At 38.1% G+C, this 23,096-nt stretch overlaps 1 protein-coding gene and 1 pseudogene across 2 annotated transcripts in view; one reads left to right on the top strand and one right to left on the bottom strand.

Annotated features, from left to right (window-relative positions):
• Positions 1–23,096, bottom strand: part of LOC126938013 (uncharacterized) — a 68,200-nt gene that overhangs the window by 33,009 nt on the left and 12,095 nt on the right. The window lies entirely within an intron of this gene.
• LOC126938014 (breast carcinoma-amplified sequence 4-like) lies at positions 17,299–18,243 on the top strand (annotated as a pseudogene). The gene has a single exon (XR_007719932.1). The product of XR_007719932.1 is annotated as a breast carcinoma-amplified sequence 4-like (transcript).

The raw sequence follows: 23,096 nt of genomic DNA on the forward strand, positions 1-23,096 counted from the left end.
GTGGGTTACAAATCAGATAATAGTTACATTTTCAAATAGTTGCAGTTCTTTTTGATGAAAAAGTGATTGTATTTATTTCTCTAGGCACAGATGGTAAACCAATTGATTGAAGATTATATTTATATTCAATTTTGATTCAAAAAGAGATAGTTGCCTAAGAGAAATACTGCTTTGTAAGATAGTGAGTTCCCTATAGTAAGATCTGCTCGAGCTAGTCAGTGGGATAACCTGTTAAAGATGTGGGAAAACAGATAGATGAAGTAGAAATGAAGGAAAGCCTGATTTCTAAATTCTCCTCGAACTGGAATACTTAACATTTTATGATTCCCTGAGCAATGGAAGGTAGAATTAGACTAATCAGATGTACTCAAGGAGATAAAGTCTTAAATATGGATGTTTGTATTCCTATTCATGAGCATTTCAAAGGTGTTCCACTTCTGAGATATAAGTACAAATTCAAAATATCTATTTTCTCTGCTATAGATTCGATAACCATCTCATGTTGATGGGCCTGACTTCAAGTGGAAGAAAAAAACAACCTCCTTCTTTACTGTCAAAATAACAAACAGAATGAGATTTTAGAAGAACATTGACTGATTTTTACTTCATAATTGAAAGATGGGCCTATTAAAGGGACATAGCAGCCCTGATGGAATTGTGTGATCATTTGCACAAATGCTAATTTTGATATGTGGTACTTCATAATTGTAAACATAGCATGGCTGGGTCCATATCATGTACAATGCATCCTTCCCCCGGGGGGCCTAGGCCTCAGCAAATCAATTACTGAAGGGCCATTTGCAGGGATTGAGGATTGGGGTATTCACTCTGTCTTCTTGCTGTGCTGATGGACAGAGCCCGTCTGAAATGACAGGATGCTGTGCTCACAAGGGAAACCGTCTTCTTCTCCAGATGAACCATCTTTCTATGTACAGATGTACATATGAAGCCTGGAGAAAATCGTTTCCTTTCTCTGGCCTTAGTGTTTTCACAAATAATATAAAGAATTTTGAATAGTCTAATGTCACTGAAATGACTCTGCTTGACATGTAGTGTGGAATGAGAGAATTTAGGCTTTTAATTAAGAGACCCAAGGATTCAAGTTCTGCTCAGCCATTTGGGAGGTCTTGAACAAGCTTCCTGAGCTTGTAGAGCATTGCTTCCCTCAACTAAAAACAAGTGAGAATAATAACACATTCTTTACAGGGCACTGGGTATGCTAGTTGGGACACAGTCTTCAGTACATATTTGCTACATAACTGAACTTTTACATGTATAACTTAATACACACCAATATGTATGCGATTAAGTAATCAAATATTTACATTTGTGCACTTTTACCCCTACAAAAGTCCAAGAGGTGATGGAAAACATGGCAAAGCAATAAAGATGTGCCACAAGATGAATAGAATTCACTGCCCCAGATTCACATAGCCTCATCACCATAACGCAGGTGTTATGCACTGAATGTTTGTCTCTCCTTAAAATTCGTATGTTAAAGCTTTAACCCCCTATGTGATAGGATTTGGAGGTGGGGCCTTGGGAGGTAATTAGGTTTTGATAAAGTCATGAGGTTGGGGCCAACATGTTATTTGTATCCTTAGAAGAAGAAGAAGAAACCAGAGTTCTCTCTCTTTTTGCCATGTAAAGAAGTCACAATATGAAGGCAACCATCTAAAAGCCAGGAAGAAGAACCTCACCAGGAATTGATTTGGCTGGCATGTTGATTTTGGATTTCCAAGCCTCTAGAATTGTGAGAAATAAATGTCTGTTGTTTAAGCCATTTAGTGTATGGTACTTTATTATGGTAGCATGAGCTGACTAAAACAGCAAATACTCAGTAAATGTTTGTCAGATAAACACATGAATAAAAGTACCACATGCCAATCCTTACCTCCATATATGAAAGTCCGTAGTGTTAATTAAAATTGTAAAAAAATAAATTTTTTAATGAAGATGCTAACTTGCCATCTGCCTCCTATATATGCAGGTTTTTCTTTTCTTTCTCCTCCTCCTCCTCTTCCTTTTTCTTCTTCCTCCTCCTTCTTCCTAGCTCTATCTGGTTTGTTATAATAGCAATGGAAGGAATATTTCTCATGCAATGCTCTGAGCTCAGATCCATTTGTGTGGAAAGGTCCATAAGTCTGTGTGCAACCTTAAGGTAGGTTTCTTATAAGCATTCACTGAAGTAAATTCATCAGAGCCTTCCCCTGGTCACACAGAGAAAGCCTCTATGAAACCCAATGAGGAATGTAAATTTGGTAGTGGAAGCTGAAAACATTATGCATTTTGTAAAACCCATCTCAAATTCTTTTGGGAAAGATAATGAACTAAAATACTGGGAAATACTACAATTTTCTCCAACAAGAAATAAGATAATTTAAGTTGGAAAGAATGGACTTCTAATAAATGGTACAGTATTTGATGTTTTAAAAAAAATCAAATAAAAGGCCACAAATTGAATAAAATAGATTTTGTTAATGGTGAAACTTGCAGGGCCAGTTAGAGCTCATTAAAAGGTGATGGGAACTATGCAGATTAGATCAAGTTTGGTAATTGGCTGGTTCTGAATCCATTAGAAAGGTTATAGGGCTGTTTGGGTGGGTTATGTTTTATAAATGGATGATTAGAAGTATATTAATGGGCCAAAGGGTTATAAGGATGGGATCGATTTAGTAATATAATGTCTAGGATAACATTAGACTGGGGGCAAGGTTATAAGGATAGAATTAGATTTGGGAAACAGGTCAGTTATGATCATATTAGACAGGTTATGGGGTTGTTTGAAAAAGTGTCCTTTGTTTAATGGCAGTGAGAAAACAAGTATCTAATTAGACTTCCTGTGCATCTTTAGCACTTCTAATACCCTGGTGCCTTTATACATAGAAATTACCCTCCAAAATTTATGTAGGATCTTGACAAACATCTTACTAAGGGTTCAGGTATCAAGCCAAGCCATTAATTCCTAGCAGAGTGTGGTTTTCACTGGGGTGTTACCAAAATATAAAAAATGCATACTGGGAAAAGAGACAGCATGAGATTATGTCAATATTTCTCAAAAGCAGGTTCAAGAGGAGATAACATTTGATCAGAGTCACAGGAAGCTGAACAAATACTTGTCACAGAGATGGTAATAGGAGACTGAAAGGCAGAGTCTAGGAAGAGTGTGTTCTATGAAAACATGTGGGCATGATAAACAGACCAAAGCCTTCGAGGAGCTCAAACAGCCTGTGTGCATCTGTGTTGGAGAGAGTGGAATAAAAGAAGGGGGGCTGTACACATGTGTGTATTTGTGTTTGCAGTAAATGATAAGAAAAGATAAGATGGCAGAGACTAGAGTTTGAGGGAAGAGAGTATAATTTATAAATTTGTTAATTATAAATATGAACTTCATCATTTCCACCAGTCTACCCCCAAATGTATTCCACAGCAAACAAATATCATAAATACACAAGAAAACAATAAAAATGAGGATTCTGTGGTCAAATATGTTTGTTAATGCTGTTTTAAATTCTTAGCATCTGCCACTTCTAACATGTTTAATTCACACTAGAAACTTCAAGGTTGTGGCTGGGCATAATGACTCACGCCTTTAATCCCAGCAATTTGGGAGGCCAAGGCAGGCAGATCACTTGAGGCCAGGAGTTTGAGACTAGCCTGGCCAACATGGTGAAATCTGTTCTCTACTAAACATACGAAAATTAGCCAGGTATGGTGACTTGCACCTGTAGTCTCAGCTACTCCAGAGGCTGAGGAGAGAGAATGGCCTGAACCCGGGAAGCGGATCATGCCACTGTACTCCAGCCTGGGTGACAGATTGAAACTCTGTCTCAAAAACAAACAAACAGTAAACTTAAAGGTTGTGAGGAGTTCTGCAGTTACAAAAATATGATTCCTTGCCTTCCCTGACCCACCATGTTTTAAGATTTTGGGATTATAGATACCTTTGTACCTATTCTAACCTCCAACAGAATGGTTATTAATATTCCTTTGCATAAATATTCTAAGGAATATACTTTTGGAAAGCATTATTCTAAGAAAAGGGAAGCTGTTCAAAGAAAGGCTAAGAATACTTAATTTTATCATTTTAAAAAGAAGATAGAATGATACAGAAAGTTAAACTATTGCAAAGAAAATGGGAAAAATATTGATATTGTAGTAGAATATTTAATTTGAATTATCTATTCCTAAATGGGTATATGACCTTTAGAAAAGTTGATCTTTATGTGTCTCAGTTTTCTTAAGTATATGGTTGGAATAACAAAGGAATTTAAGAGCACTAGATAAGATAATGCTTGTAATGATGAACAGTGCCTGGTAAGTAGTGAGAACTTGATTAATATTAAAAGCTGCAAAAATTCTAACCTTCCCCACAGTCTCAGGTATTCTGGCATGCTCAGTTTTACCTCCTGTTCCTAGGTTTAACTGTAGGAATTCCTCCTCACTTTACGTCCAGGGCTTCCTTTTAATCTACTGTCATATTTGGAAGCATTATAGGGAGATATTTTTTACCAGCTAGACCAAGCTGGTTATCAGTTATCCTCTTTGCCGTTGGATAATAGTAAGTATACTTGATATAAATTGAATGAGATGCTCCTATGATTAGTCTAAATATCTAACTGGTACAAGAAGCAGGATTTTGAGTTGTAAGCACCCTAAATCATGTAAGAAAGGAGCCACCAGCTAACAAGGTCATTGTGCCAATACGGATACTGATCTTAAATCTTGGGCTTCTAGGAAATCTTTGCCCAGCCTCCAAGCTCATTTCTTCCTGGACAGTCATTCCACTTGGAATCTATTGTCTCAGTTCTGAACATTTGCCTGATATTCAGACTTCCTAAATATCCCTCCCTGTCTTCACCAAGCTTCTTGGCCAAGAGATTTTATAAATTCAAAAATGTTATGTATATTTTTTCTTTTTATTTCTCAATATTACCTTTAGCAAGTAATCAAAAAGAGCCTGGACATAACCCAAGTTAAAATAATGAATAATAGCTGAAATGTCTTTCCCCTTCTTTCAGGGACAGGAGGAGTTACTCTTAAGAAGAAATAAGAAACAAAACCAAAAGCAGTCTGATCTCTGCTTCTTCGGGGGAGTGATGGGGTTCTGAACTCTGTTCTAAGTCAGTTTTCTGCCCATTTCTATTTCTCCATGATTTCTACTCTAGGGCAATAAGGAAACAGTTAAGTTTCTATATCAGGATAAAAATTTGAATCTCAACTCACTATTATTACGCTGAGCGCATTAATATGGAAGCAAAATTGGTTTACTCTTAGATCGTAAATGTGGACTTTAAATGTTCTTACCACAAAAAAGAAAGAAAGAAAGAGAGAGAGAGGAGGACAAAAGAAAGAAAGGAAGAAAGGAAGGAAGGAAGGAAGGAAGGAAGAAAAAAGAAAGAAAGAAAGAAAGAAAGAAAGAAAGAAAGAAAGAAAGAAAGAAAGAAAGAAAGAAAGAAAAAAAGAAAATATGGATTACTCCACCTTTCTTTCCTTCTTACCTTTCTTTTTCTTTTCTTCTTTCACATCTGTCTTGCATTTTCCTCTTTTTCTCCATGGAAGCCCCATTGATGTCAGTCGCTTTTCTCTCTGGTACCCTCAACAATATTTTACACACATTTCCCTTTTCCTTAGGTTGTATTTGAAGTTTCATTTGGTACAGAAAAAAAAACTCACATTTAACAAGCTAAAATAGCCAAGTAAAATTTACTGCAACCTTTGTAGAAATTAATTTGTGCTACAAGACATGTTATTTTTTTTCTTTTCTTTTTCTTTCCTTTTTTTTTTTTTTGAAATGAAGTCTCGCACTGTTGCCCAGCTGGTGTGCAGTGATGCAATCTCGGCTCATTGCAAGCTCCACCCCTCAGGTTCAAGGGATTCTCCTGCTTCAGCCTCCTGAGTAGCTAGGATTACAGGCGTCCGCCACCAAGCCCGACTAATTTTATGTATTTTTAATAGAGATGGGATTTCACTATACTGGCCAGGTTGTTCTTGAACTCCTGACCTCATGATCTGGCCGTCTTGGCCTCCCAAAGTGCAGGGATTACAGGCGTGAACCACCACACCCAGCCAAGACATGTTATGTTTTTTTCTTACTGAAGATTTAATGATTAAATGTGTGTCCCTCTAAACTTCAAACTACTTCAAGAGGACAACATTGCCTTATTCTTCTTTCTGTCTGCCCCTTTTCTGGTCCATGGTTCAGTGGTGAATAATCGTTTGACAAATGATTGCTGGATGGAAATGAATGAAAGTATTTCTTCAAATCTCAGCTATGAGTATCACCCCATCCACCATTTTACCAAGAGGGCTGAAGCAGTTCGTCTTTATTGCCCATTCCAATTAAGACACTATATGGTCTGTGATTTAAAACAAACAAGCAAAAACACCATAAATAACCTTCAGATGAACTCATTCAATAACCTGGCTTTATTTCCTTGTGAATGTGAATCTAACAGATTTTTTTTTTCTTTTTAATGTTTAAAAACAAAACCTGATTTGTATGCTGAGTTTGGTGCTGTGGTGAGTTCCTTTCATTGTGTTAGAAACCTGTGAAAACAAGGGGTTTAGATGAGGACAACTGACAGATCCTTCACTATGAAATCTCAAATTGGCACCATCGTAATAACCAGGTGTATCTATAAATCAGAAACAGCTTTCCCAGCAAGACTGCTTTACCTCACCTCCCACTGCGTTACTGCTCCTTTCCAGGGCCATCAACTTCCACTCCTATTGCTAACTAACTCACCACTCAAAGCAGGTGGATGGTTAAAGGAAAGAGCCCTCAATGTTTCCTTCCTGTGTTCATTCTCCCTCAGGTCCCTGGACTTTGGGACTCATTCTACTCGACTTGATCCCCACTCTCCACGCTGATCACATACACATGTTCACACCTGGCAGAAGAGGAAGAGGAGGCATGAAGGAATGGCCTCTTCAGAATAGAGAAAAGGTAGGAATCATCTGGGATGTTTACCAGAGAGAACCCCTTAGGCTGACTCAGGAGTTGGACTGAATGTGAAAGAGACCAAGTAGGTAAGCCAATAAATATACTACAAAGCTTCCCAAGAAAACATCAGCATGGCATTCTCAACACAGACTATCTTCCCATTAGAGGATATTTTCCACTGGGAAATATATAAATCCACCCAACTATCCATGTATACAAGAAGGTGACTTCATCAGCCATCCACTTTCCTCCATGTTCAAAACCATGTCTCTAGATTAAATCACCATGGTCTCTCGGTTTAATTGCTTTAACAGCCTCCTTCTCCAGAACGCAGCCACCACAATTGGTTTATAGAAATAGAATTCCATTTTGTATTCCCACTTAACATCCCTGTTGGTTAAACTCTTTTTCCCATTAATTTTAAGATAAAATTCTAAGGCACAATAGCTTATGGTACCCTGCATGACCTTGCCCCTGTTTAGCTTTCTAGCCCCCTTCTGTTCTACTTTGCACTAGTTTTCAACATAAAACAAACTTTGTCGAGTTTCAGGCCCTCCATACAGGTTACTCTTTCTGCCTGAAACCTTCTTCCTCCCACCTTTACATGACATCTGGCTTATTCTATCGACTAAAGCCTAAATTTCACTTTTTTTTGTCAGCAACATTTCATTCTATTGACAACCCGTACCCACCAATATAAATCAGTCTCCCAGTTATACACTGACATTTCAGCTTTTACCTTTCTCTATAACATTGATCACAATTTGTACTTATATGTATATCTGCAGATATATACATATTTCTCTCTTTCACTAGACCAGTGAATCAGCCAGAGTTGAATTTTCCCTCCGGGGAGATTTGCCAACGTCTGAGGTTGTTTTGCTGTTAAAATTGTATGCCAGGGAAGGGAATATTACTGGCATCTAGTTGGTAGAGGCCAGGGATGCTTATAAACATCCTATAATGCACAAGACACTTTCTCACAATACAGCATTACCCAAACCAAAATGGCAACAGTGTCAATATTTGAGAAACCATGGCCTAGACTATAAGCACTGTGATCTAGGTGGAAGCCATGCCTTCTTTAAACATTCCCGTTTCCCCAGGGCCTAGACTTTACTTGACATATATTGTGCTTAATAGATGTTGATTGGCTGAACACATATTTCTTATTACAAACACAGGCTAATCATTTACTGATTTATCATTTACTGAGCATCAATGGCATATCAGGCCATGTATTTGCCATTGATACTATAATGAGACAAGAGTCCATATTATCAGGAGCCTTAGAATATGGAAGAGGAATGAAAAAGTGAGCAATCAATTGAAATTGGGAAAGTTGTAATGCACTGCACAGTATAAAAAATTAGTTTACTTAGTGAAGTGGCACAAAGGATGTTTAAAAGAAAAAGTAACATGGATCCTTCATTCACTTAACAAATATTCATTGAAGGCAAATGTTGGAATGTATCAATGAAGAAGACAAGTAAGAACCCTGTCCTAATGAAATTTATATTCTAAAGGAAAAGACATACAGTAAAAGGAACACTGTAAATCAACAAGATCACTACAGGTGAACTATGTGCTCTGAAAACAATAGATAAGATGATGAGTTAACGTATAGCCGAAAGAGTCCCCTTTAAATGGAATAATTAGAGAAATTACCTTTGAGGACATGGTATTTTGCATAAGGTTTGAATACTACAAATTGGGCAGATGTACAAAAAGATATATAAACTCACTTTCCAAACAAATTAAACAAAATATGTAACCTATGTAAAAAAGACCTTTGAATAATGCAGGAAGATGAAGGAGGTTGATGAATCTAGAATTCTATGAGATTCAGGGAAAAATGGCATCAAATGAAGTCAGAGACAGATTTTTAAAAAAATCTATGATAATTACCTAGGTCATAGCAAAATGCATGAGTTTTTATTCTAAAAATAATGAAAATCCACATGGACTTTTTAAAATTAAAATTTGTGTTTTAAATGGTCACTCTGGCTGTCTCATGAACAAAAGTGGAAAGAATGAAAGCAGATAAAACTACTAGTGAGGCATTGCAGTGGTCCATATGACAGGTGAAGATGACTTTCTTTCTTGTTTTTTTTTTTTTTTTTTTTTTTTTTTTTTTTTTTTTTTTTTTGAGTTGGAGTCTTGCTTTGTCACCCAGGCTGGAGTGCAGTGGCATGATCTCGGCTCACTGAAACCTCCAATTCCTGGGTTCAAGCAATTCTTCTGCCTCAGATTCTTTAGTAGCTGGGACTACAGGCATGCGCCACCTTGCCTGGCTAATTTTTTTTTTTTTTTTTTTTTTTTTAGTAGAGACGGAGTTTCACCATGTTGGCCAGGTTGGTCTCAAACTCTTGACCTTGTGATCCAACCGCCTCGGCCTCCCAAGTGCTGGGATTGCAGGCGTGAGCCACTGCACCTGGCCAGGTGAGGATGACTTTCATATGGTGGCAGAAGTGGAGAATGCAAGAAGTAAATGAATGTGATATGGTTTTCTAAGTTATCATAGACAAAAATTGGTGAAAAGATAAATGCAAGAGAAAAAATTTAAAAATCAAAACAATACCTAACTGTGGAGAGTATTATTTCAAGAGATGATTGGATTAGAAATGATGCTTGTATGTTTTGTTGGTGATGGTCACATACTGCAGTTCGACATAGTATAATTGCAACATTAAACATGAAAATAGCCATAGTGGCAATGCTTACACAGTACTATATGTCAAACATTCTCTGCATTTTACAGACGTTGGCTGTCTTAATCTTCAAAACAGCTTCATATGTGAGATATGACTAGTCTCTCCATTTGAAAAAAGAGGAAACCAAAGTAAAGAGAGTTAAAGTAACAAAGCTTAGAGCAAATAGCAAGTATCATGGAAGTGGAAATACGAACGAGGAAGTTATGTAGAGGAATCTGTAATTCAGACTGCAGCTCCAGGCTGCAAATCTTAAGTTGCAATATTTAAGGAATGGTTGAGATTTGATGTCCATGTAGAAAGATAGTATTACCAACAACAACAAAAAGAGCCTTTAAGGTTTGGTAATATGATTGGCTAAACAATGTAAAGAAAGATGGAAACAGGCTGGGTATGGTGGCTCATGCCTGTAATCCCAGCACTTCGGGAGGCCAAAGTGGGCGGATCACGAGGTCAGGAGATAGAGACCATCCTGGTTAACATGGTGAAACCCCGACTGTACTAAAAGTAAAAATTAAAAAAAAAAAAATTAGCCATACACGGTGGCATGCGCCTGTAGTTCCAGCTACTTGCAAGGCTGAGGCAAGAGAATTGCTTGAAGCCAAGAGGCAAAGGTTGCAGTGAGCCGAGATTGTGCCACTGCACTCCAGCCTAGATGACAGAGTGAGACTGTCTCAAAAAAAAAAAAAAAAAAAAGAAAAAAATATAACCTTTAAGCTTTGGTAATTCTATTGGTCAAACAATGTAAAGAAAGATGGAAACAAATGAGTAAGCAAGTCTGTCTTTTGTGGTAAATTTATATTCTGTTATGTTGGAACATTTGGAAAATATAGGAAGTCTTCAGATTTTCTGGGCTTTGAATGCCAGGCTAAGTAATTTTATTTTCTGTATGTATTCTGAAGTCTTAGAGAGCCTGTGAGAAAAAAAGTGGCAGTGCAGAGTGGTACTTACAGATGACACATCAGGCAGTAGTAGGTGGAACAGTTAAGAGTGCTAGTGAATAGAAGTTTTGAAATCATTTAAAAGGTAAGCACAATACCAAATTTCCTGCCGGGGACAAGGAATAAAAGAGCAGAGTAAACAATACATGATGTTAGCAAAAGGAGCATCGCAAGGGGCTGATGCATTCACTTTAGGAGAGCAGTCCAATATCCTTGGGGATTCTGTCTCTCAAAATGCTATTTCTCCTTCATGCCTCCAATGTGTCCCTTCTATTTCACTTTCCTTGAGGATAGGTAATTTAAGAGCTGTTGGGATTTTTGTCAAAGAAAACATTTTCAGTGTTTCAGATTCTCAACAAATGGGGCTTGGATGAGAAATTTCAATCTGGCAGAGATATGATATACTGTGTAAAAATCTCTGCACATAGAATTGAAGACCTAAAATATGCACGTCAAAAATCTTCAAACACCCAAAATCCATATTTCAGTGTCCAAATAATTACTGATAGCTCCTTTTTTCCCCTCAGTTAATTATTATGTGGATTGCCCTGAAGAATGTGGAAAGAAAAGTAAATAATATTTATGATTGCCTTCTATCTTTTAGGCTGTATTAGGCATATCACCCTACAAGCACCCTGAATAGTGATTAGATTGTTTATTTATCTAGCATAATTGACTTCTCTACTTATCTGAATTTACTATTAAACCACATGTTTCCTTGGGCTAAGAATCAAAGCTTGTATAATACTGACATTTGGGAACACGGGTGCAACAGCCATATTTTCTAGTTTAAGTTCCAACTTTCGTTCTATAAATAGGTGTATAAACTTCGACAGATAATTTAACCAATCTGGGCTTAACTTCTTAGTTCAAAACTAGAAAATGTAATAGAAATCATGATGAGGATTAAGAGTTAATAGATTTAAGCTGCTTGTCTTATTTTGCATCAATAAATGTTATTATTGACATATCTCCCATATATAATTGGAAATCAATAAGTATTTGATGTTGGAATGGTTGGATATTGTTATGGTCTAATGTGGATTGCTTAAGGAAGTGTTTTTGAAGGCTATGTGAAGCAGATAAAGAAATGCTTAATGTAGTGTGGCTGTACTGAAGTTGTATTGGTTGTACTAGTGTGCTTGTGTTGAAGGTGGGAGGCAAGTTCAAAGGAAAACAGGAATTCAGGTGCTAAAAAAGTGTGTGCAGTGAAACTGTTCCATATATGATATTAATGAGTGATAAGGGTTGCTTAGTGTTCAAGTGGTCTATTCAAAGGTCCATGGAAATATTGTGAGACTTTTGAATTTATAACTAGAAACTCAAATATTGTTTAAAACAACATTATTTCTGGGCCAGGCATGGTGGTTCACACCTGTAATCCCAACACTTTGGGAGACCAAGGTGAGAGGATCCCTTGAGCCTTGGAGTTTGAGTCCAGCCTTGGTAATATAATGAGAAACCATCTCCATAAAAAATAAAAATAGCCAGATATGGTGCTATGCACCTGTACTCCCAGCTAGTCAAGGAGCTAATGTGGAAGAATTGCCTGAGCCCTGGAGGTTGAGGCTGCACTGAGCCATTGTCACAGCACTGCACTCCACACTCCAGCCTGGGTGACAGAGCTGAGACCCTATGTAAAAAAAAAAAAAAGATAAAAGAAAGAAAAAAAAGATAAAAGAAAGAAAAAGATATTTTTGCATTTTGGAAAGAAATGGGACAATTTCTTACCTAAGATAGTAAAAGCGGTCCATAATTCAATAAAATGTACAGCTGGAGATTATGAAACACAAAGAAGAGTTTCGTTTTTACATGAGTGCATGAAAAATATTTGTAGTGGAAGCAAAGACATACTAGAGAATCATAACCTCAGAGACCATGAGGTGGGAAAGAATAAGCAGGCTTAAGAAACAGTTGTCAGAGGAGACTTGGCTTTATAAAGACAAGAGGAGAAGGAACATTTGGTGACAAGGTTCCTGATATAAAGGAGGCATTTATAATGGAGATTAGGTTATAACTGGCACAGAAATAAAGGTCAAGGAAATTTTCAGAAACCAGAAAGCATAGATTTTAAATGACAAGGTAAGGTAGGATGTGTAACTATATGTGTGTCTGTGTCGTGAGAGTACAGATGGGTGAAAAGACTTGTATTTTAATGGTGGATAAGGATGCTCAGGATGAGAGGCAAAACTGTGTCAACTGCCCTTTAGATTTCAGGACAATTCAGTCTGAGATTCCAAATCCTTTTGAAAGCAATGAAGTGAATTTGCAAATTTCTAAAAAAAAAAAGAGAGAATTTAATGTGACAGAAAATGTATTATACACAATGGTAAAATAATGGTTCAAAGTCCTCAAAATTAAAAGAGATATATAGGATGGATATAAACCAAAAAATAATTAGTTAACTCATGTCGTTTAAGAGATTATTTAAAACAACCTTTCCCGCACTTTGGGAGGCCGAGACAGGCGGATCACTAGGTCAGGAAATAGAGACCATCCTGGCTAACACGGTGAAATCCCGTCTCTACTAAAAAATACAAAAAACTAGCCGGGCGAGGTGGCGGGCGCCTGTGGTCCCAGCTACTCGGGAGGCTGAGGCAGGTGAATGGCGTAAACCCGGGAGGCGGAGCTTGCGGTGAGCTGAGATCCGGCCACTGCACTCCAGCCTGGGCGACAGAGCCAGACTCAGCTCAAAAAAATAAAAAAATTAAAAAAAAAATAAAACAACCTTTCCCGAAGGCTCAGGATATTAGTTAGGACTATGAATGAGCTTTAAAGACAGGCTGCCTAGATTTGAGTTTCAGTTTCATCTTTTTGCAAATATGGGTCTTAGGGAAGTTAATTAAATCTTATGTTGCTTCTTTAAGATGACTATAACAACAATAGTCATCTTGTAGAAGTATAAGACTTATACTTATAAGATGTATAGAAGTATAAGTCTCATACTTCTATAAGATGTATAGAAGTATAAGTACAGATGTATAGATTCTATAAATCTGTATGTTAGAATACATCCATAGATGTATAGAATCTATGTATACAATCTATACATCTATGGATGTATAGAAGTATAAGTCTTATCCTTCAATATACAGATTTATAGAATCTATACATCTATGGATGTATAGAAGTATAGGTCTTATCCTTCAATAAGATGACTATAACACATCTGTAAGATGACTGTAGGAAGGCCAAGTGGGTGGATCACAAGGTCAGGAGATCAAGACCATCCTGACCAACATGGTGAAACCCCGTCTCTACTAAAAACACAAAAAAATTAGCTGGGCATGGTGATGCATGCCTGTAATCCCAGCTACTTGGGAGGCTGAGGCAGGAGAATGGCTTGAACCAGGAAGTCAGACGTTGCAGTGAGCTGAGATTGCTCCACTGCACTACAGCCTGGAGACTAAGCAAGATTCCGTCTTAAAAAAAAAGACTATAACAACAATACTAACAAAATAAGAAATTTTATAATTATAAATTATTTAAAACAATTCTTGACAAATAGTAAATATAATTTGACAAAAGCGTTTGTTAAAACACACAAATGACACAATTTATTTATTCATTCCTCTACTGAAGGACATCTTGATTGCTCTCCACTTTTGACAATTTTGAATAAAGTTTATGCATTCATGTGCAGATTTTTGTGGGGACATTTTCAGCTCCTTTGGGTAAATATATAAAAACACAATTGCTGAATCATATGGTAAGAGTATGTTTAGTTTTGCAAGAAACTCCCAAACTCTTCCAAAGTGTCTTGTACCATTTTACATTTCCAGCAGGAATGAATGACAGTTCCTGTTACTCCACATCCTTATCAGCATTTGGTATTGTCTGTGTTCTGGCTATTGGCCATTCTAACAGATGTGTTGTGGTAACTCGTTGTTGTTTTAATTTGCATATGATGTGGAATATCTTTTCATATGTTTACTTGCTATCTCTATATCCTCTTTGGTGAGGTATCTGTTAAGGTCTTTGGCTCATTTTTTAATTTGTTTTTATTTTATTTTTGAGTTTTAAAAGTTCTTTGTATATTTTGGATAAGAATCTTTTATCAGATGTGTCTTTTACAAATATTTTCTTCTAGTCTGTTGCTTGTCTTCTCATTTTCTTTACATCTTTTGCAGAGCAAAAGTTCTTAATTTTAATAAAATTCAGATCATCTATTATTTCTTTCATGAATTGTGCTTTGGGTATTGTATTTCAAAAGCTAACCCCATATCCAAAGACATCTAAATTTTCTTCTTTGATATCTTCTAGTAGTTTTCAAGTTTTGATTTTACACTTAGATATATGATCCAATTTTTGTGAAAATTGTTAGGTCTTAACCTTAAACCCAAAGGTACTGGTATTCAGAAGTGAGTCTTTGAGAGCTGATAAGCCATGATAGCAAAGCCCTCATGGATGGGATTAGTGACCTTATAAAAGGGCTTGAGGGAGAGAGTTTGTCTCTTTTTTTTTTTTTTTTTTTGCATGTAGATGTCCAGTTGTTCCAGCACCATTTATTGAAAACATTATTTTTGCTCTGCTCCGTTGTATTGCCTTTTCTCCTTTTTTCAAGAACCAGTTGACTAAGAGCTCTCTTATCTGTTCCATTGGTCTATTTATCTAGTTCATAAATACCGCACTGCCTTGACTAAAGTCCCTTCATAGTAAGACTTGAAGTCAGGTAGTATCAGTCCTCCAAGTTTCTTCTCACTCAATATTGGATCAGCTATACTGTGTGTTTTCCCTCTCCATCTAAGCTTGGGAATCAGTTGGTCAATATCTAAAAATATTACTTGCTGGAATTTTAAATGGAATTGCATTGAATCTGTAGATCAAATTTGGAAGAACTGACATCTTGGCCATATTTAATTGTCCTATCCATGAACATAAAATATTTCTCCATTTATTTAGTTCTCTGATTTATTTTCTCCAATTTTTGTAGTTTTGTAGATTTCCTCATATAGATCACATACATATTTATTCGATTTATACCTAAGTATTTCATTTTGGGAGTTATATCTGTGGTACACTTAGATAATGGAATATTATTCAGTGCCAAAAAAAAAAAAAATGAGCAATCAAGCTATAAAAAGACATGGAAGAACCTTGTGATGGTTAATATCATGTGTCAACTTGACACACATTGTTCCTGGGTGTGTCTGTGAGGGTGTTGTCAAAGGAGATTAACATTTGAGTCAGTGAGCTAGGAGAGTCAGACCCACCCTCAATCTGGGTGGGAACCATCTAATCAGCTGCCAGTGCAACTAGGATAAAAGCAGACAGAGAAATGTGGAAGGACTAGACTGGCTAAGTCTTCTGGCCTCCATCTTTCTCCCATACTGGATGCTTCCTGCCCTCAACATCGGACTCCAAGTTCTTCAGCTTTTGGACACTTGGACCTACACCAGTGGTTTGCCAGGGGCTCTGGAGCCTTCAGCCACTCACTGAAGGTTGCACTGTCGGCTTTCCTACTTTTGAGGTTTTGGAACTCGGACTGGCTTCCTTGCTCGTCAGTTTGCAGATGGCCTATTGTGGGACTTGAACTCGTGATCATATGGGTCAATACTCCTTAATAAACTCTCCTTCGTGTATACATCTGTCCTATTAGTCCTGTCTCTTTAGAGAATCCTGACTAATACAAATCTTAAACGCATATTACTAAGTGAAAGAAACCGAGATGAAAAGGCTGCATACTATATGATTCCAACAATATGACATTCTGGAGAATGTAAAACCATGGAAACAGTAAAAAGATTAGTGGTTGTGGTGGTTGGACAGTGGAGAGGAAAAATAGGCAGAGCACAGGTGATTTTTAGGGCAGATAACATAAATGATCTGTATGATATTATAATTGTAAATACATGTCATTATACATTTGTTGAAACCCATATAATGTACAACACTAATATTCAACCCTAATATAAGTTATGAACTTTGAATGTTCATGGTGTCAACAACAGTTCAATTGTCATCAATGTACCACTCTGGTGGCAGATGTTGATAATGAGGGAGGCCATACATGTATGGAGTCAAGGGATATGTGGGAAATCTATATACCTTCATCTCAATTTTGCTGGGAACTAAAATTGATCTAATAAATAAAGTATTTAGTAATAATTTTAAAATAACATCCATACCACTATGGTTTGAATAGATGCATCTTTTTAAAATCCCTGTGTTAGAACTTAAACCCAAAGGTGTTGGTATTCAGAAGTGAGCCTTTGATAGATGATGAAGCCATGATGGCAAAGCCCTCATGGATGGGACCAGTCCCCTTTTAAAGGGCCTGGGGAAGTGAGTTTGTTTCTTTTTGCCCTTCTGCCATTTGAGGACACAGTGTTCATCTCTTCTCCTCCAGATGACTCAGCAAGACAGTTCCATGTTGAAGTAGAAAGCAAGTTCTTTCCAGACACCAAATCTACCAAAACCTTGATCTTGAACTCTCCAGCCAATAGAACAATGAGAAAAATATTCTATTGTTTATGAATTATCTAGCCTAAGGTATATTTTTCTAGTTGCTCAAATGGACTGAGACATTTACCAACTGCTTGACTTTGGGTAAATTACGTAAGCTCTATAAGTCCCAGTTCTCATATTTATGACATAAAAATAGAAAAATACGTGCCTCACAAAGTGTGATGATTAAATAAAGATTAAGTGGAGGCCCGGGCGCAACCACGGGCTCCCAGGCAGCCTCCGTCAACCGGACCCCGCCGCCCTCCTGATGCTGCTTGTGAACGCCGATCCGAGCCCGTGCGCAGTGGAGCGCGGGAGCTCGCGCTCTTCCTGACCCCCGAGCCTGGGGTCGAGGCGAAGGAGGTGGAGGAGACCATCGAGGCCATGCTCCTCAGGCTGGAAGAGTTTTGCAGCCTGGCTGACCTGATCAGGAGTGATACGTCACAGATCCTGGAGGAAAACATCCCAGTCCTTAAGGCCAAACTGACAGAAATGCGTGGCATCTACGCCATAGTGGACCGGCTAGAGGCCTTCGTCAAGATGGTCGTACACCATGTCGCGTTCCTGGAAGCGGACGTACTTCAGACTGAGCGGGACCATGGGGCCTTCCCGCAGGCCCTGCGGAGGTGGCTGGGATCCGCAGGGCTCCCCTCCTTCAGGAACAAGTCGCCTGCACCAGTACCCGTGACGTATGAGCTGCCCACGCTGTACAGGAAGGAGGACTATTTTCCTGCGGACACCAGGGAGGCACAGCACCACCCCCGCACCTGCCCTCGGCCTTTGTGAGCTTTGTGGTCTTCCCATCAGGAATGCTGGAAAAGTGACATTGTGTACATGCTGCAGCTTGGGGGTTTTTTTCTTTGTATTGCTGTTTATTTTATATTTTAAAGAGATTTTTTTAAATGTCGAGATGGGCTCTCACTATGTTGTCCAAGCTGATCTCAAACTCCTGGGCTCAAGTGATCCACCTGCCTTGGCCTTCCGAAGTGGTGGGATCACGGGCAGCAGCCTCCGCGCCCAGGCTGCTGCCATTTTCAGATTTCCTCCCTGCCTCATGTGAGACTACAGGGTTTGGAGAAGCAGTTGGAACCCACGTGTGGTGCCTCCCACGTTGGCCTGCCTGGGGTTCTACAGGGGTTGAGGGGCCAGGCCTGGCCGGGGCTGATGGACAGTGGGGACTTTCCTTCTCTCCATGATGGCTTTGTAGCAGCTCCATGGTCCTCTCTGTGATGGGGTTTTGCACGGGGTGCGCTCTGCCACTGTGGTGGGTGGATGGGTGCTGGTTGTGTTGCCTCTAGACCTCGGTGCCCACAGCCTTGAGGATCCTTCCAATAAAGGTGTCGAGAGCTAAAAAAAAAAAAAAAAAAAAAAAAAAAAAAAAAAAAAAAAATTAAGTAAGATAGAGCAAGTAAAGCACTTAATATATTACATTGCATATAGAGGTCAAAGGGTATTTTTCATTACCTGTTACTACCTGATATAGTTTGGATATTTGTCCTCACTCCCATCTCATTTTGAAATACAACCTCCAGGGCTGGGAGTGGGGCATGGTGAGAGGTGCTTTGATCATGGGGGTGGATCCCTCATGAATGTCTTGGGCCAGCCCCTTGGTGATAAGCAAGCTCTTGCTCTGAGTTCACAGGAAATCTGGTTGTTTAAAAGTGTGTGATAGGCCGGGCGTGGTGGCTCAAGCCTGTAATCCCAGCACTTTGGGAGGCCGAGACGGGTGGATCACGAGGTCAGGAGATCGAGACCATCCTGGCTAACACGGTGAAACCCCATCTCTACTAAAAAATACAAAAAACTAGCCGGGCGAGGTGGCGGGCGCCTGTAGTCCCAGCTACTCGGGAGGCTGAGGCAGGAGAATGGCGTGAACCTGGGAGGCGGAGCTTGCAGTGAGCCAAGATCCGGCCACTGCACTCCAGCCTGGGCGACAGAGCGAGACTCCGTCTCAAAAAAAAAAAAAAAAAGAAAAAAAAAAAAAAAAAAAAAAAAGAAAAAGTGTGTGATATCTCTTGCCCTGTCTCTTGCTGCTGCTTTCAACAAGTGATGTGCCTGTTGCCTTCGCCTTCTGCCGTGATTGAAAGCTCCCTGGGCGTCACCAGAAGCCAAGCAGATGCCAGCACCATGCTTTCTATAAAGCCTACAGAATTGTGAGGTCAATTAAACCTCTTTTCTTTATAAATTACCCAGTCTCAGGTTTTTGTTTTGTTTTTGTTTTTGTTTTTTGAGACAGATGGAATCTTGCTCTGTCGCCCAGGCTGGAGTGCAGTGGTGCGATCTCAGCTCACTGCAAGCTCCGCCTCCCGGATTCACGCCATTCTCCTGCCTCAGCCTCACGAGTAGCTGGGACTACAGGCGCCCGCCACCGCACCCAGCTGATTTTTTTTTTCTGCATTTTTTAGTAGAGACGGGCTCTCCCCGTATTAGCCAGTATGGTCTCGATCTCCTGACCTCGTCATCCACTCTCCTGGGCCTCCCAAAGTGCTGGGATTACAGGCGTGAGCCACTGCGCCCCGCCTCAGGTTTTTCTTTATAGCAATGCAAGAATATCCTCATATAGTACCACTATAATAACAACTATTTATAAAAATCACCACAATTATTTTGAATTTAAGGTTTTTAGACTTCATAAAAAGCACAAATTATCTGGAAGGAATTGCTTAATTAATAAACTTTAAAAATATTTTGCAGTATTTTGTATTTTAATAAAACTTAAAGCTTCTTCTTCAGTTGATCATCTTTTCTCTTAAAAATTCCTCATCATATATTGATATCATAAACAAAAAAGCATATCTAAACATATATTAAATATAAAATAAACAATAACAAGCATATTATTCTTAGCAGAAAGCAGAAAAGAGAAATCAATTCTGTTGAAACAGGGAGAGGGACTTTGAACTATACAGACATTAAAAAGCTACTCAGGTGTGCAGAAGGAGGTTATACAATTCAATGAAACTAGGCACAGTATACATTTTGTACATAATGCATGCAAACGAAAATCAGAAGAAAATCAGTATTTATTTACTTTCTACCATGAGAATGTGTTGCTCTTGACCAACATGATTGTCTGCATTTTTCCAACAGTTGAGTTTCTATAGGATATACACTATGTCCTGAACACTCTTGTGTACTTATTACCTACCAAACTTCCTAAAATATAGGAGGCATTTAATAAATATTTGATAAATGCATGTATTCATAAAGAAATCAACAGAAATCTAAAAACAAGTGACTACCTTATCCACAGGGAATGGAATGGATAGAGGAAGTGAACATCACACATTTTTAAATCAAGATTGTATGTTTGTTACAAACTAATCTGAAATATTTTGTAATTACTATTTCTAAGGCATTATTCATGAAGAAACTCTACTATTGAGTTGTCTTTCACCTCCTGTCTCTTTAATAAAAACTGAAGAACTGACCACAAGTTTGCTACTATTTATGATTTTGGTATTAGAAAACCATGGGGATTCCTTCTTCCCTTATGAGACCAAATTCTCAAACTATTTTTGCTACCCCATATGTAAATTTTACTTCCTCCAGTGTGCCTTGATGCATTTACAATGATAACACTGTCAGTCTCGTTTTCCCCATTCTTTCATAATTGTCTGAGTACCTCCTCTAATATCTTCTGTTTGTTAGTCATTGATGACTATCTGCCCCCACCCCTCATTTTTTTTTCCATCTGTAAAGTATCAATGTCTGCCTCGGAAGGCCTTTTTATACTTTCTGGGGTGTCAATTTTTGAATTCTGCAAAAGTAATTAAGATTTCCCCTAGTTCTCTTTTTAGTGCATTTTCTTCATTTTAAAATCGGTTGTTAAAATTCAAGATGTCTTGTAACAACCCCTCCTGCAATTAAGAGACAGACGTGTGTCTGGATGTTTTAGTAGGAGAAAAAAAAATCATTCAGCAAACAGCTGTGGTTCAGAAAGGAGCAATTCTGTGTTGTCCATGGTGCTGAATGTGATTTTCTGTGGGTATGGTAAGGCATTAATGGCTTGTCCAAGAATCCAAATAGAATTTGATTTTTACCAAGCACATGAGCCAGTCTGGAATGTATAATAGAAAACTGAATGCATATAGATTAAAAGTAGAGTGCATGTCACAGCATTAAAATATAACAATTTGATTCATTGTTTTCCCTCCATAATTGGAAATGTTTTAAGTAATACAAACAGATGTAATGTTTGATTCCCATCATTTAGGAAGATGTTTCTTCATGAGTCTTGGATGTTCAAATTTTTCTCTATTACTTAACTGATGAGATTTGTTTCTTAGCTCATTACTTACTAGTCAAATAAAGCATAAATTCAAAGAAATTTTATTTATTGCAAAGGCATTTGTTGAAGACCTAATATGCACAATGTCTTATATACTATATGTTTTTGCAATACATATTTAAGTGTTATAATACGTGTCAATATCATTTATTTTAAAAGTTTACTTTTGTGGAGAAGGCATTTGGCTGCAACATCCTTAACTATATGTACAACTACTTAGGCCTTGATGAATAAAGGGATATGAAATTCTGAGTGTGAGACTGGTCAGATTCTGACTTAAGCACTGAAGCAGAATGTGAAAGAGTCTTTTTTAAAACTTATGCTAGTGCCTTGCCCAGTGCTAGATAATCCTATCAGGATCTAGGGACAGAGAAAGACAGGATGGAGAGAAAGATTTAAATCCAATTGAATGCCTGAAATTTGTCTACAAAAGGGCAGATATGGCATGTGGATGCTCCAGTGAGATCAAGTGGTTTAAGGAACCTTCGATGACTGTTGGTGCATTACCCATGGGTTCTTTCACTTTGAATTATTCCACTATGAAATACTCATCTGCTGGCTGCAGAGAGAGGATGACAGAGAGAAAAGAAACATCTTTGCCTTGTCTAAACTTTGTAGAGAGACTGTCACACATAGGGCAGGCTGTCTTCTCTCATTTGTGTTAACAGGCCCTAAATCACTCTTTCAATTCACTGCCTCTTACTGTGGGGACCATAGTGCTTGGTTCTTCCAGTATGCCATAGTTACAGAGGGCTCCCATGAAATGTTTCAGTAGGTGCATTGAAGGATTTCAACAAGCCCTCCCCTCCCAGCTATTCTACTAACCATTACTTTCTGGACACATACATTCCACCAAACTAACGAAACTCAAAGTAGCATTGGCAGTAAAATTCTCATGAAATCTGAATGTGCTAATTAACATCTACCAGTGTTAATATGTGGAATTGACCTCTGTGAACCTTACAATTAACACTTTTCTCAAGACGCTATTCTGAGTATGCATTTTCTTTGGACTTCACACCCTGACCTTTTGCTTGTATCTTATAGGCCCATTTTATGAAGTAATCCTTTTCCCTGTTGTTAAAAGCAAGTGCTCAAGTCACGGAGTTGCATATGAGCACTCCAAATCACCATATGCATGACTTACTCCAAAGATTCTCACTGGGTGAGATGTTGGCAAATTTTGCAGGGTGATTCCAGCTTGTACTGTACAAGTCACTGATTGCAGATAATTTACCAATTTTTGGTCCCCCAATATTAATTTCCTATTGAATAGTAGTAGCATAACTATGGAGAAGGCACCCGTATGCATTTCCAAATGCATTTGGGAGAGATTTACCACCTAAATTGACAGCCATTAATAGCCCTTTCTTGCAGTGAAACTACCTTGTGAAATAACTACAAGGGTTGTAATTAGAGCTCCAGTGTCCTGGATTCAATTCTTAGGTTGTCTTGGTCTCATGAGAGTCATATATAGAGGAGGTGAATTTAGAAAATATAAAGTCAGTACAAAGTACCCTCTGAATATTTAGATAGGTATGGTTATAATTTTTTTTCATTTGTTAAATGTGTATAATTGCATCTGTCTTACCTAGAGTTGGGATTATTTTTCTCTTCAGTTAGGTTTATGTTTATGAGAAAACCACTATAAAATTCTAAGAACTATTACAAATAAAAATGTGTTAATTGATTTGATAAATTTTTAGAGTGTGTGCCAAAAGTACACTATTTTAATGCAGGAAATGTTTTTATGCTTTCTT

The sequence above is a fragment of the Macaca thibetana genome, chromosome 15 (assembly GCF_024542745.1).
Source record: "Macaca thibetana thibetana isolate TM-01 chromosome 15, ASM2454274v1, whole genome shotgun sequence".
Classification (NCBI taxonomy): domain Eukaryota; kingdom Metazoa; phylum Chordata; class Mammalia; order Primates; family Cercopithecidae; genus Macaca; species Macaca thibetana.